Source organism: Salvelinus alpinus, chromosome 7 (assembly GCF_045679555.1).
Source record: "Salvelinus alpinus chromosome 7, SLU_Salpinus.1, whole genome shotgun sequence".
In the NCBI taxonomy this organism is placed as follows: Eukaryota; Metazoa; Chordata; class Actinopteri; order Salmoniformes; family Salmonidae; genus Salvelinus; species Salvelinus alpinus.
The window spans coordinates 1290755-1303668 of record NC_092092.1 but is presented as its reverse complement, the minus strand read 5'-3'; the positions used below and the strand labels follow the sequence as shown (position 1 = coordinate 1303668).

The 12914-nt window shown below is 46.6% G+C and overlaps 1 long non-coding RNA gene across 1 annotated transcript; it reads right to left on the bottom strand.

The window, feature by feature from the left end:
• Positions 1-8369: 8369 nt before the first annotated feature.
• LOC139580196 (uncharacterized) lies at positions 8370-8699 on the bottom strand. Its single transcript, XR_011675988.1, has 2 exons — positions 8641-8699; positions 8370-8538 (listed from the first exon to the last, which is right to left on the bottom strand). It is a non-coding gene; the product is annotated as an uncharacterized lncRNA (long non-coding RNA).
• Between the last annotated feature and the right edge of the window lie 4215 nt (positions 8700-12914).

Below are 12914 nucleotides of genomic sequence, written 5' to 3'. Positions count from 1 at the left end.
AACGGGAGTAGCTGGCTTGGGGACAGGGGCCGTGCACTTGCTAAATTAATCAAGAGGATTGTTTTCACATGTTCACTCTTGGCAACTTAACTGCACTCAAATATCTGGGCTGCGTCCCAAATGGCACACTACTTATGACCAGGACCCATAGGGCTCAGGATAACAGACACCATGCCACACCTTTCTGAGGGTTGAGTCCCAAATGGCACCCTATTCAACTATACAAAGCACTACTTTTGACCAGAGCCCTATGGGCACCCCTATGGACCCTGATCAAAGTAGTGCACTATGTAGGGAATAAAGGAGTCTACTACATAGGGATAGAGTGCTATTTGAGACTCAGACCCATAGGGTTAAGTTGCCAAGAGTGAACATGTGAAAACTGTCCTCCTTATTCATTTAGCAAGTGCACGGCTAATATCCCGAGCCAGCCACTCCGGTTAATGAAAAATTATGTTTTTCTAGGGTGCCACTAATACCCTTATTTGTGAAAAGGGTGCTACTGTAGGCTATACTATCGTCTCCTGGAGGGAGAGCATTCTGCGAGGACACACTGAGTCAGTCAGGGTAATCCCCAGTGTTAGACGAGGACACACTGAGTCAGTCAGGGTAATCCTCAGTGTTAGACGAGGACACACTGAGTCAGTCAGGGTAATCCCCAGTGATACACGAGGACACACTGAGTCAGTCAGGGTAATCCCCAGTGTTACACGAGGACACACTGAGTCAGTCAGGGTAATCCCCAGTGTTAGACGAGGACACACTGAGTCAGTCAGGGTAATCCTCAGTGTTAGACGAGGACACACTGAGTTAGTCAGGGTAATCCCCAGTGATACACGAGGACACACTGAGTCAGTCAGGGTAATCCCCAGTGATACACGAGGACACACTGAGTCAGTCAGGGTAATCCCCAGTGTTACACGAGGACACACTGAGTCAGTCAGGGTAATCCCCAGTGTTAGATGAGGACACACTGAGTCAGTCAGGGTAATCCCCAGTGTTAGACGAGGACACACTGAGTCAGTCAGGGTAATCCCCAGTGTTAGACGAGGACACACTGAGTCAGTCAGGGTAATCCCCAGTGTTAGACGAGAACACACTGAGTCAGTCAGGGTAATCCCCAGTGTTACACGAGGACACTGAGTCAGTCAGGGTAATCCCCAGTGTTAGACGAGGACACACTGAGTCAGTCAGGGTAATCCCCAGTGATACACGAGGACACACTGAGTCAGTCAGGGTAATCCTCAGTGTTACACGAGGACACACTGAGTCAGTCAGGGTAATCCTCAGTGTTAGACGAGGACACACTGAGTCAGTCAGGGTAATCCCCAGTGTTAGACGAGGACACACTGAGTCAGTCAGGGTAATCCCCAGTGTTAGATGAGGACACACTGAGTCAGTCAGGGTAATCCCCAGTGTTAGACGAGGACACACTGAGTCAGTCAGGGTAATCCCCAGTGTTACACGAGGACACTGAGTCAGTCAGGGTAATCCCCAGTGTTAGACGAGGACACACTGAGTCAGTCAGGGTAATCCCCAGTGTTACACGAGGACACTGAGTCAGTCAGGGTAATCCCCAGTGTTAGACGAGGACACACTGAGTCAGTCAGGGTAATCCCCAGTGATACACGAGGACACACTGAGTCAGTCAGGGTAATCCTCAGTGTTAGACGAGGACACACTGAGTCAGTCAGGGTAATCCTCAGTGTTAGACGAGGACACACTGAGTCAGTCAGGGTAATCCCCAGTGTTACATGAGGACACACTGAGTCAGTCAGGGTAATCCCCAGTGTTGGACGAGGACACACTGAGTCAGTCAGGGTAATCCCCAGTGTTAGACGAGGACACACTGAGTCAGTCAGGGTAATCCCCAGTGTTGGACGAGGACACACTGAGTCAGTCAGGGTAATCCCCAGTGTTAGACGAGGACACACTGAGTCAGTCAGGGTAATCCCCAGTGTTACACGAGGACACTGAGTCAGTCAGGGTAATCCCCAGTGTTAGACGAGGACACACTGAGTCAGTCAGGGTAATCCCCAGTGATACACGAGGACACACTGAGTCAGTCAGGGTAATCCTCAGTGTTAGACGAGGACACACTGAGTCAGTCAGGGTAATCCCCAGTGTTACATGAGGACACACTGAGTCAGTCAGGGTAATCCCCAGTGTTGGACGAGGACACACTGAGTCAGTCAGGGTAATCCCCAGTGTTAGACGAGGACACACTGAGTCAGTCAGGGTAATCCCCAGTGTTGGACGAGGACACACTGAGTCAGTCAGGGTAATCCCCAGTGTTGGACGAGGACACACTGAGTCAGTCAGGGTAATCGCCAGTGTTGGACGAGGACACACTGAGTCAGTCAGGGTAATCCCCAGTGTTGGACGAGGACACACTGAGTCAGTCAGGGTAATCCTCAGTGAGAACACACTGAGTCAGTCAGGGTAATCCCTAGTGTTAGACGAGGACACACTGAGTCAGTCAGGGTAATCCCCAGTGATAGACGAGGACACACTGAGTCAGTCAGGGTAATCCCCAGTGTTAGACGAGGACATACTGAGTCAGTCAGGGTAATCCCCAGTGAGAACACACTGAGTCAGTCAGGGTAATCCCCAGTGTTAGACGAGGACACACTGAGTCAGTCAGGGTAATCCCCAGTGAGAACACACTGAGTCAGTCAGGGTAATCCCCAGTGTTAGACAGGACACACTGAGTCAGTCAGGGTAATCCCCAGTGAGAACACACTGAGTCAGTCAGGGTAATCCCCAGTTAGAACACACTGAGTCAGTCAGGGTAATCCCCAGTGAGAACACACTGAGTCATTCAGGGTAATCCCCAGTGAGAACACACTGAGTCAGTCAGGGTAATCCCCAGTGAGAACACACTGAGTCAGTCAGGGTAATCCCCAGTGAGAACACACTGAGTCAGTCAGGGTAATCCTCAGTGAGAACACACTGAGTCAGTCAGGGTAATCCCCAGTGAGAACACACTGAGTCAGTCAGGGTAATCCCCAGTGAGAACACACTGAGTCAGTCAGGGTAATCCCCAGTGAGAACACACTGAGTCAGTCAGGGTAATCCTCAGTGAGAACACACTGAGTCAGTCAGGGTAATCCCCAGTGAGAACACACTGAGTCAGTCAGGGTAATCCCCAGTGAGAACACACTGAGTCAGTCAGGGTAATCCCCAGTGAGAACACACTGAGTCAGTCAGGGTAATCCCCAGTGAGAACACACTGAGTCAGTCAGGGTAATCCCCAGTGAGAACACACTGAGTCAGTCAGGGTAATCCCCAGTGAGAACACACTGAGTCAGTCAGGGTAATCCCCAGTGAGAACACACTGAGTCAGTCAGGGTAATCCCCAGTGTTAGACAGGACACACTGAGTCAGTCAGGGTAATCCCCAGTGAGAACACACTGAGTCAGTCAGGGTAATCCCCAGTGAGAACACACTGAGTCAGTCAGGGTAATCCTCAGTGAGAACACACTGAGTCAGTCAGGGTAATCCCCAGTGAGAACACACTGAGTCAGTCAGGGTAATCCTCAGTGAGAACACACTGAGTCAGTCAGGGTAATCCCCAGTGAGAACACACTGAGTCAGTCAGGGTAATCCCCAGTGAGAACACACTGAGTCAGTCAGGGTAATCCTCAGTGAGAACACACTGAGTCAGTCAGGGTAATCCCCAGTGATACACGAGGACACACTGAGTCAGTCAGGGTAATCCTCAGTGTTACACGAGGACACACTGAGTCAGTCAGGGTAATCCTCAGTGTTAGACGAGGACACACTGAGTCAGTCAGGGTAATCCCCAGTGTTACATGAGGACACACTGAGTCAGTCAGGGTAATCCCCAGTGTTGGACGAGGACACACTGAGTCAGTCAGGGTAATCCCCAGTGTTAGACGAGGACACACTAAGTCAGTCAGGGTAATCCCCAGTGTTGGACGAGGACACACTGAGTCAGTCAGGGTAATCCCCAGTGTTGGACGAGGACACACTGAGTCAGTCAGGGTAATCGCCAGTGTTGGACGAGGACACACTGAGTCAGTCAGGGTAATCCCCAGTGTTGGACGAGGACACACTGAGTCAGTCAGGGTAATCCTCAGTGAGAACACACTGAGTCAGTCTGGGTAATCCCTAGTGTTAGACGAGGACACACTGAGTCAGTCAGGGTAATCCCAGGTGATAGACGAGGACACACTGAGTCAGTCAGGGTAATCCCCAGTGTTAGACGAGGACACACTGAGTCAGTCAGGGTAATCCCCAGTGAGAACACACTGAGTCAGTCAGGGTAATCCCCAGTGTTAGACGAGGACACACTGAGTCAGTCAGGGTAATCCCCAGTGAGAACACACTGAGTCAGTCAGGGTAATCCCCAGTGTTAGACAGGACACACTGAGTCAGTCAGGGTAATCCCCAGTGAGAACACACTGAGTCAGTCAGGGTAATCCCCAGTTAGAACACACTGAGTCAGTCAGGGTAATCCCCAGTGAGAACACACTGAGTCAGTCAGGGTAATCCCCAGTGAGAACACACTGAGTCAGTCAGGGTAATCCCCAGTGAGAACACATTGAGTCAGTCAGGGTAATCCTCAGTGAGAACACACTGAGTCAGTCAGGGTAATCCCCAGTGAGAACACACTGAGTCAGTCAGGGTAATCCCCAGTGAGAACACACTGAGTCAGTCAGGGTAATCCCCAGTGAGAACACACTGAGTCAGTCAGGGTAATCCCCAGTGAGAACACACTGAGTCAGTCAGGGTAATCCCCAGTGAGAACACACTGAGTCAGTCAGGGTAATCCCCAGTGAGAACACACTGAGTCAGTCAGGGTAATCCCCAGTGAGAACACACTGAGTCAGTCAGGGTAATCCCCAGTGAGAACACACTGAGTCAGTCAGGGTAATCCCCAGTGAGAACACACTGAGTCAGTCAGGGTAATCCCCAGTGAGAACACACTGAGTCAGTCAGGGTAATCCCCAGTGAGAACACACTGAGTCAGTCAGGGTAATCCCCAGTGTTAGACAGGACACACTGAGTCAGTCAGGGTAATCCCCAGTGAGAACACACTGAGTCAGTCAGGGTAATCCCCAGTGAGAACACACTGAGTCAGTCAGGGTAATCCTCAGTGAGAACACACTGAGTCAGTCAGGGTAATCCCCAGTGAGAACACACTGAGTCAGTCAGGGTAATCCTCAGTGAGAACACACTGAGTCAGTCAGGGTAATCCCCAGTGAGAACACACTGAGTCAGTCAGGGTAATCCCCAGTGAGAACACACTGAGTCAGTCAGGGTAATCCTCAGTGAGAACACACTGAGTCAGTCAGGGTAATCCCCAGTGAGAACACACTGAGTCAGTCAGGGTAATCCCCAGTGAGAACACACTGAGTCAGTCAGGGTAATCCCCAGTGAGAACACACTGAGTCAGTCAGGGTAATCCCCAGTGAGAACACACTGAGTCAGTCAGGGTAATCCCCAGTGAGAACACACTGAGTCAGTCAGGGTAATCCCCAGTGTTAGACAGGACACACTGAGTCAGTCAGGGTAATCCCCAGTGAGAACACACTGAGTCAGTCAGGGTAATCCACAGTGAGAACACACTGAGTCAGTCAGGGTAATCCCCAGTGAGAACACACTGAGTCAGTCAGGGTAATCCCCAGTGTTACATGTGTTCTCAAGGCTGAGATGTGGTGACTGAGTGACAGTGGCCTGGCTGGTGTAGGATTAAGATGAGGATCACTAAACTTTGACTTCTGCTTCATCCCAATCCCTCTGAACGACACACATACATATCACACAATGCGCCGAATACAACAGGTGTAGAACTTACCGGGAAATGCTGAATACAACAGGTGTAGAACTTACCGGGAAATGCTGAATACAACAGGTGTAGAACTTACCGGGAAATGCTGAATACAACAGGTGTAGAACTTACCGGGAAATGCTGAATACAACAGGTGTAGAACTTACCGGAAAATGCTGAATACAACAGGTGTAGAATTTACTGGAAAATGCTGAATACAACAGGTGTAGAATTTACCGGAAAATGCTGAATACAACAGGTGTAGAACTTACCGGAAAATGCTGAATACAACAGGTGTAGAATTTACCGTGAAATGCTTACTTACAAGCCCTTAACCAACAATGCATTTTTAAGAAAATAGAGTTATTTACAAAATAAAATAAAACAAAAAATACAATAAAATATTTATAAAATTACAACAACGGGGCTATATACAGGGGGTACCGAGACAATGTGCGGGGGTACAGGTTAGTCGAGGTCATTTGTACATGTAGGTAGGGGTAAAGTGACTATGCCTTATGCATAGATCATAAACAGCGAGTAGCAGCAGTGTAAAAACAAAGGCGAGGAGAGGGGCGGTGTCATTGCAAATAGTCCAGGTGGCCATTTGATTAATTGTTCAGCAGTCTTATGGCTTGGGGGTAGAAGCTGTTAATTAGCCTTTTGGACCTAGACTTGGCGCTCTGGTACCGCTTGCCGTGCAGAGAGAACAGTCTATGACTTGGGTGACTGGAGTCTTTGATAATTTTTTGGGCCTTCCTCTGACACCGCCTGGTATAGAGGTCCTGGATGGCAGGAAACTCGGCCCCAGTGATGTACTGGGCTGTACGCACTACCCTCTGTAGCGCCTTACGGTCAGATGCCGAGCAGTTGCCATACCAGGTGGTGATGCAACCGGTCAGGATGCTCTCAATGGTGCAGCTGTAGAACTTTTTGAGGATCTGGGGACCCATGCCAAATCTTTTCAGTCTCCTGAGGGGGGAAAAGCTGGAGAGGTTGGAGGAGGGGACTGCCACACTGGGTGAGTTGTTGTGGGGGGTTAAGTGCCTTGCTCAAGGGAACAACGGCAGGCAATGACATCTACGATTTGATACCAGCAACTCTACAGTTACCAGCTCACTTCCTGCCAGATTTCTCCCGTCAGATTCAGGTTGGTGGCTCTTCTCTCTAACCGCTAGGCTACCTACCGCCCCGTAGCAATGCCACAGCCTTTGGCACACATGCAGACTGTGTTGGCATAGGTTGGAATCCGGCCTATTGTCCTTTGACGCAACATCTTTGTGTACTTGACCCCACCGTCATCTTCTCTCTCTCTATCTGAAGAAAAGAAAAGAGGGAGTGAAAGAATTATGTGTGTGTGTGTGTGTGTGTGTGTGTGTGTGTGTGTGTGTGTGTGTGTGTGTGTGTGTGTGTGTGTGTGTGTGAGTGAGAGAGAGAGAGAGAGAGAGAGAGTGGTTTAATGAATTAGAGCAGGAGACTCTCTAAAATCCTAGTGACGCAAATATGACCTAATCCAGATTATATTCCATCCTTAATCTGCAAAACAAATGGATTTCTTAAATAGGTATTGAGTAGTCGTTGCTTCTTTAACAAAGGTTTTGTTTGTTTATATTCTGCTGTATGATTCCATGTTAAAGTTAGTTATAATATAAACTCATGTACAATACTGTTTTTTGCCTGCAATATCAGTTCTGTTATACTCACAGACAATATTTTAACAGTTTTAGAAACTTCAGAGTGTTTTCTATCCAATGCTATCAAGTATATGCATATCTTAGCATCTGGGCCTGAGTAGCAGGCAGTTTACTTTGTGCACGTCATTTATCCGAACTTCCGAACACTGCCCCCTAGCCCTAAGAGGTTTAAAGTTAGTTATATTATAAACTGATGCACAATACTCTGTTAATGCAGTGTAGCCTACCACAGGGTTGGACTTCAATCAAACCATTAAAATCAGCTGTTTTCAGATACACGTGAATCTCCAAATATAATTGTCTTTCTCAATAGTGTGCAGAGAATACTACTAGATTTAAAGCCAAAAATGTGTATGACTACCTAGCATTTTAAAGAATACTAAACATTCAAAATCTCACATACTATAAAGCTTTATTATTTCGCATATCCAAAAATGCTTACTATTCAGAACATCAGTACGGGACACGGCCGTTCTCTCTGTGTGGATCAGGCCGTAATTAAAATGGTACATCTCCTGTAGGCCTATTCCTGACTCACCATTCACTAGTTAGTGCACTAGGGTGCCATTTGGGACAGAGCCCTACTACAACACTACTGTACTGGATGTCTTTCAGCAATCCGTCTCCTGTTACTGTGAAAACAGTTGAAACTGAGCACCGGGATGTTTAAAGGTGGATTAAGGTTGATCTTTGTCCTCGGATGATAAGCAGCATCGTTGGTCCTGCGGGAGACACATATCCTAGAGAGACATCCTAGACAAACATCCTAGAGACACATCCTAGACAAACATCCTAGAGACACATCCTAGAGACACATCCTAGACAAACTGTCACGTTCTTTCAAAATCGAACCCAGAAGCAGACCAGGACAAGGAGCGTAGGAAGAAGGTGAGTATTTATTTACAAGTGAATGTGAATGGGTAGATATATCCAGGTGGCGTAGCGGGCAGCGGTGGTGAGTTGATGGGAGTAAATAGGTGAATCCAATGGGGTAGCGGAATCCTCCGACGACCAGGCGGGAATGGGGTAAATGATCCGGGTGAGTAACTAAAGACAAAACAAACGGAGGTAAGTTTAAGGCAAGCAATACGTAAAAAACAACAAAACAAATTCTATCCAACTTGAGGCTGATACTATGGCACAACATACTGTTCATGGCTAACGATCCGGCAGGGAATGGATGTCAGGTCCGGGCTTATGAAGAGGAGCGATGATGATCAGGACCAGGTGTGCAGATAGCTGATGGGATACAGGTGCGGGTAATCAGAACTCCCAACTGGCTACATTGCCCGGCAACCAGACAGGGTGCGTTCCAGGACGCCGGAAAAAACACTCCAGGACAGAACACAGGCAAAAAACCGACTCAGGAAACGGGATTCGTGACACAAACATCCTAGAGACATCCTAAACACATCCTAGAGGCACATCCTAGAGACACATCCTATAGACATCCTAGAGACACATCCTAGACACATCCTAGAGACACATCCTAGACAAACATCCTAGAGACACATCCTAGACAAACATCCTAGAGACACATCCTAGACAAACATCCTAGAGACACATCCTAGACAAACATCCTAGAGACATCCTAAACACATCCTAGAGACACATCCTAGAGACACATCCTAGACACATCCTAGAGACACATCCTAGAGACACATCCTAGACAAACATCCTAGAGACACATCCTAGACAAACATCCTAGAGACACATCCTAGACAAACATCCTAGAGACACATCCTAGACAAACATCCTAGAGACATCCTAAACACATCCTAGAGACACATCCTAGAGACACATCCTAGAGACACATCCTAGAGACACATCCTAGACACATCCTAGAGACACATCCTAGAGACACATCCTAGACACATTCTAGAGACACATCCTGGAGACACATCCTAGAGACACATCCTAGAGACACATCCTAGAGACACATCCTAGACACATCCTAGACACATCCTAGAGACACATCCTAGACACATCCTAGAGACACATCCTAGAGACACATCCTAGAGACACATCCTAGACACATCCTAAACACATCCTAGAGACACATCCTAAACACATCCTAGAGACACATCCTAAACACATCCTAGCCACATCCTAGAGACACATCCTAGAGACACATCCTAAACACATCCTAGAGAAACATAGGACTACTGAGTTATAAATAGGACTACTGAGTTATAAATAGGACTACCGAGTTATAAATAGGACTACTGAGTTATAAATAGGACTACCGAGTTATAAATAGGACTACTGAGTTACAAATAGAACTACTGAGTTATAAATAGGACTACCGAGTTATAAATAGGACTACCGAGTTATAAATAGGACTACCGAGTTATAAATAGGACTACTGAGTTATAAACAGGACTACTGAGTTATAAACAGGTCTACTGAGTTATAAATAGGACTACCGAGTTATAAATAGGACTACTGAGTTATAAATAGGACTACCGAGTTATAAATAGGACTACTGAGTTATAAATAGGACTACTGAGTTATAAACAGGACTACTGAGTTATAAATAGGACTACTGAGTTATAAATAGGACTACTGAGTTATAAATAGGACTACTGAGTTCTAAATAGGACTACTGAGTTATAAATAGGACTACCGAGTTATAAACAGGACTACTGAGTTATAAATAGGACTACCGAGTTATAAATAGGACTACCGAGTTATAAATAGGACTACTGAGTTATAAATAGGACTACTGAGTTATAAATAGGACTACTGAGTTATAAACAGGACTACTGAGTTATAAACAGGACTACTGAGTTATAAATAGGACTACTGAGTTATAAATAGGACTACTGAGTTATAAATAGGACTACTGAGTTATAAATAGGACTACTGAGTTATAAATAGGACTACTGAGTTATAAACAGGACTACTGAGTTATAAATAGGACTACTGAGTTATAAATAGGACTACCGAGTTATAAATAGGACTACTGAGTTATAAATAGGACTACTGAGTTATAAATAGGACTACTGAGTTATAAATAGGACTACTGAGTTATAAATAGGACTACTGAGTTATAAACAGGACTACTGAGTTATAAATAGGACTACTGAGTTATAAATAGGACTACTGAGTTATAAATAGAACTACTGAGTTATAAATAGAACTACTGAGTTATAAACAGGACTACTGAGTTACAAATAGAACTACTGAGTTATAAATAGGACTACCGAGTTATAAACAGGACTACTGAGTTATAAATAGGACTACCGAGTTATAAATAGGACTACCGTATATGTGTTGACCAACTGTGCCAAATATTTCCAATGCACATAATGGGACTCAGCTGCCATTTAGGACACAGGCCACGTCAACGTCTCTGTTTAAAGCCTCTTTTCCATATTTTCTATTGGTTTTTGAATCCATTATATATGTATTTACAATTTAATCTAATTTAAATACCAGATATTAATTGATGCGCTATTTCTCATCTCTTTCTGTGTGTGTGTGTGTGTGTGTGTGTGTGTGTGTGTGTGTGTGTGTGTGTGTGTGTGTGTGTGTGTGTGTGTGTGTGTGTGTGTGTGTGTGTGTGTGTGTGTGTGTGTGTGTGTGTGTGTGTGTGTGTGTGCCCGTGTGTGAGGGTGTGTCTGTGGCGCGTGTGCCCTCGTCCTGTTCTATTAGTTATTTTGACCCCATTGAGTTGACAGCTGGTCTTCTTTGACCCCATTGAGTTGACAGATGGTCCTCTTTGACCCCGTTGAGTTGACAGCTGGTCCTCTTTGACCCCATTAGGTTGACAGCTGGTCCTCTTTGACCCCATTAGGTTGACAGCTGGTCCTCTTTGAACCCGTTGAGTTGACAGCTGGTCCTCGTTGACCCCGTTGAGTTGACAGCTGGTCCTCTTTGACCCCGTTGAGTTGACAGCTGGTCCTCTTTGACCCCATTGAGTTGACAGCTGGTCCTCTTTGACCCCATTGAGTTGACAGCTGGTCCTCTTTGACCCCATTGAGTTGACAGCTGGTCCTCTTTGACCCCATTGAGTTGACAGCTGGTCCTCTTTGACCCCATTGAGTTGACAGCTGGTCCTCTTTGACCCCGTTGAGTTGACAGCTGGTCCTCTTTGACCCCATTAGGTTGACAGCTGGTCCTCTTTGACCCCATTAGGTTGACAGCTGGTCCTCTTTGAACCCGTTGAGTTGACAGCTGGTCCTCGTTGACCCCATTAGGTTGACAGCTGGTCCTCTTTGACCCCGTTGAGTTGACAGCTGGTCCTCTTTGACCCCATTGAGTTGACAGCTGGTCCTCGTTGACCCCATTGAGTTGACAGCTGGTCCTTTTTGACCCCATTGAGTTGACAGCTGGTCCTCTTTGACCCCATTGAGTTGACAGCTGGTCCTCTTTGACCCCATTGAGTTGACAGCTGGTCCTCTTTGACCCCATTGAGTTGACAGCTGGTCCTCTTTGACCCCATTGAGTTGACAGCTGGTCCTCTTTGACCCCATTGAGTTGAAAGCTGGTCCTCTTTGACCCCATTGAGTTGAAAGCTGGTCCTCTTTGACCCCATTGAGTTGAAAGCTGGTCCTCTTTGACCCCATTGAGTTGACAGCTGGTCCTCTTTGACCCCGTTGAGTTCCAGAGGAGTTCCAGATGGTTCCAGATGGTTCCAGATGGGTTCCAGATGGGTTCCAGATGGTTCCAGAGGGGTTGCAGAGGGTTGCAGAGGGGTTCCAGATGGTTCCAGATGGTTCCAGATGGTTCCAGATGGGTTCCAGATGGTTCCAGATGGTTCCAGATGGTTCCAGATGGGTTCCAGATGGTTCCAGATGGTTCCAGATGGGTTCCAGATGGTTCCAGATGGTTCCAGATGGTTCCAGATGGGTTCCAGATGGTTCCAGATGGTTCCAGATGGTTCCAGATGGTTCCAGATGGGTTCCAGAGGGGTTGCAGAGGGTTCCAACTCACCAGAATAAACAAGTCAAGCAGATATCTGATTGTAGAATGTACCATTTGTATATGAGGATCTGCTCCTGTCTGTGTGGCTCAGTGGGTGATAATCTAGCTCTGGTATTGCCAAGGTTTAATTCTAAAGTACTGTACGTGTCTGCTAAGAGGCAGGTCTTATCATCTAACTATAGTGCTATGTGAAAGGTTCCATTCAATGTGAAGACTCAAACTAACACTCTATTTCCTTGTATAGTGCATTTCTTATGACAAGATCCCTATAGGTCTATCTGAGCAGCTAACCGATCGCTGCAGCTGTACATAGTCCATCTGTAAACAGCCCACCCAATTGACCTACCTCATCCCCTTACTGTTTTTATTTATTTACTTTTCTGCTCTTTTGCACACCAGTATCTCTACTTGCACATGATCATCTGATGATTTATCACTCCAGTGTTAATCTGCTAAATTGTAATTATTTGCTCCTATGGCCTATTTATTGCCTA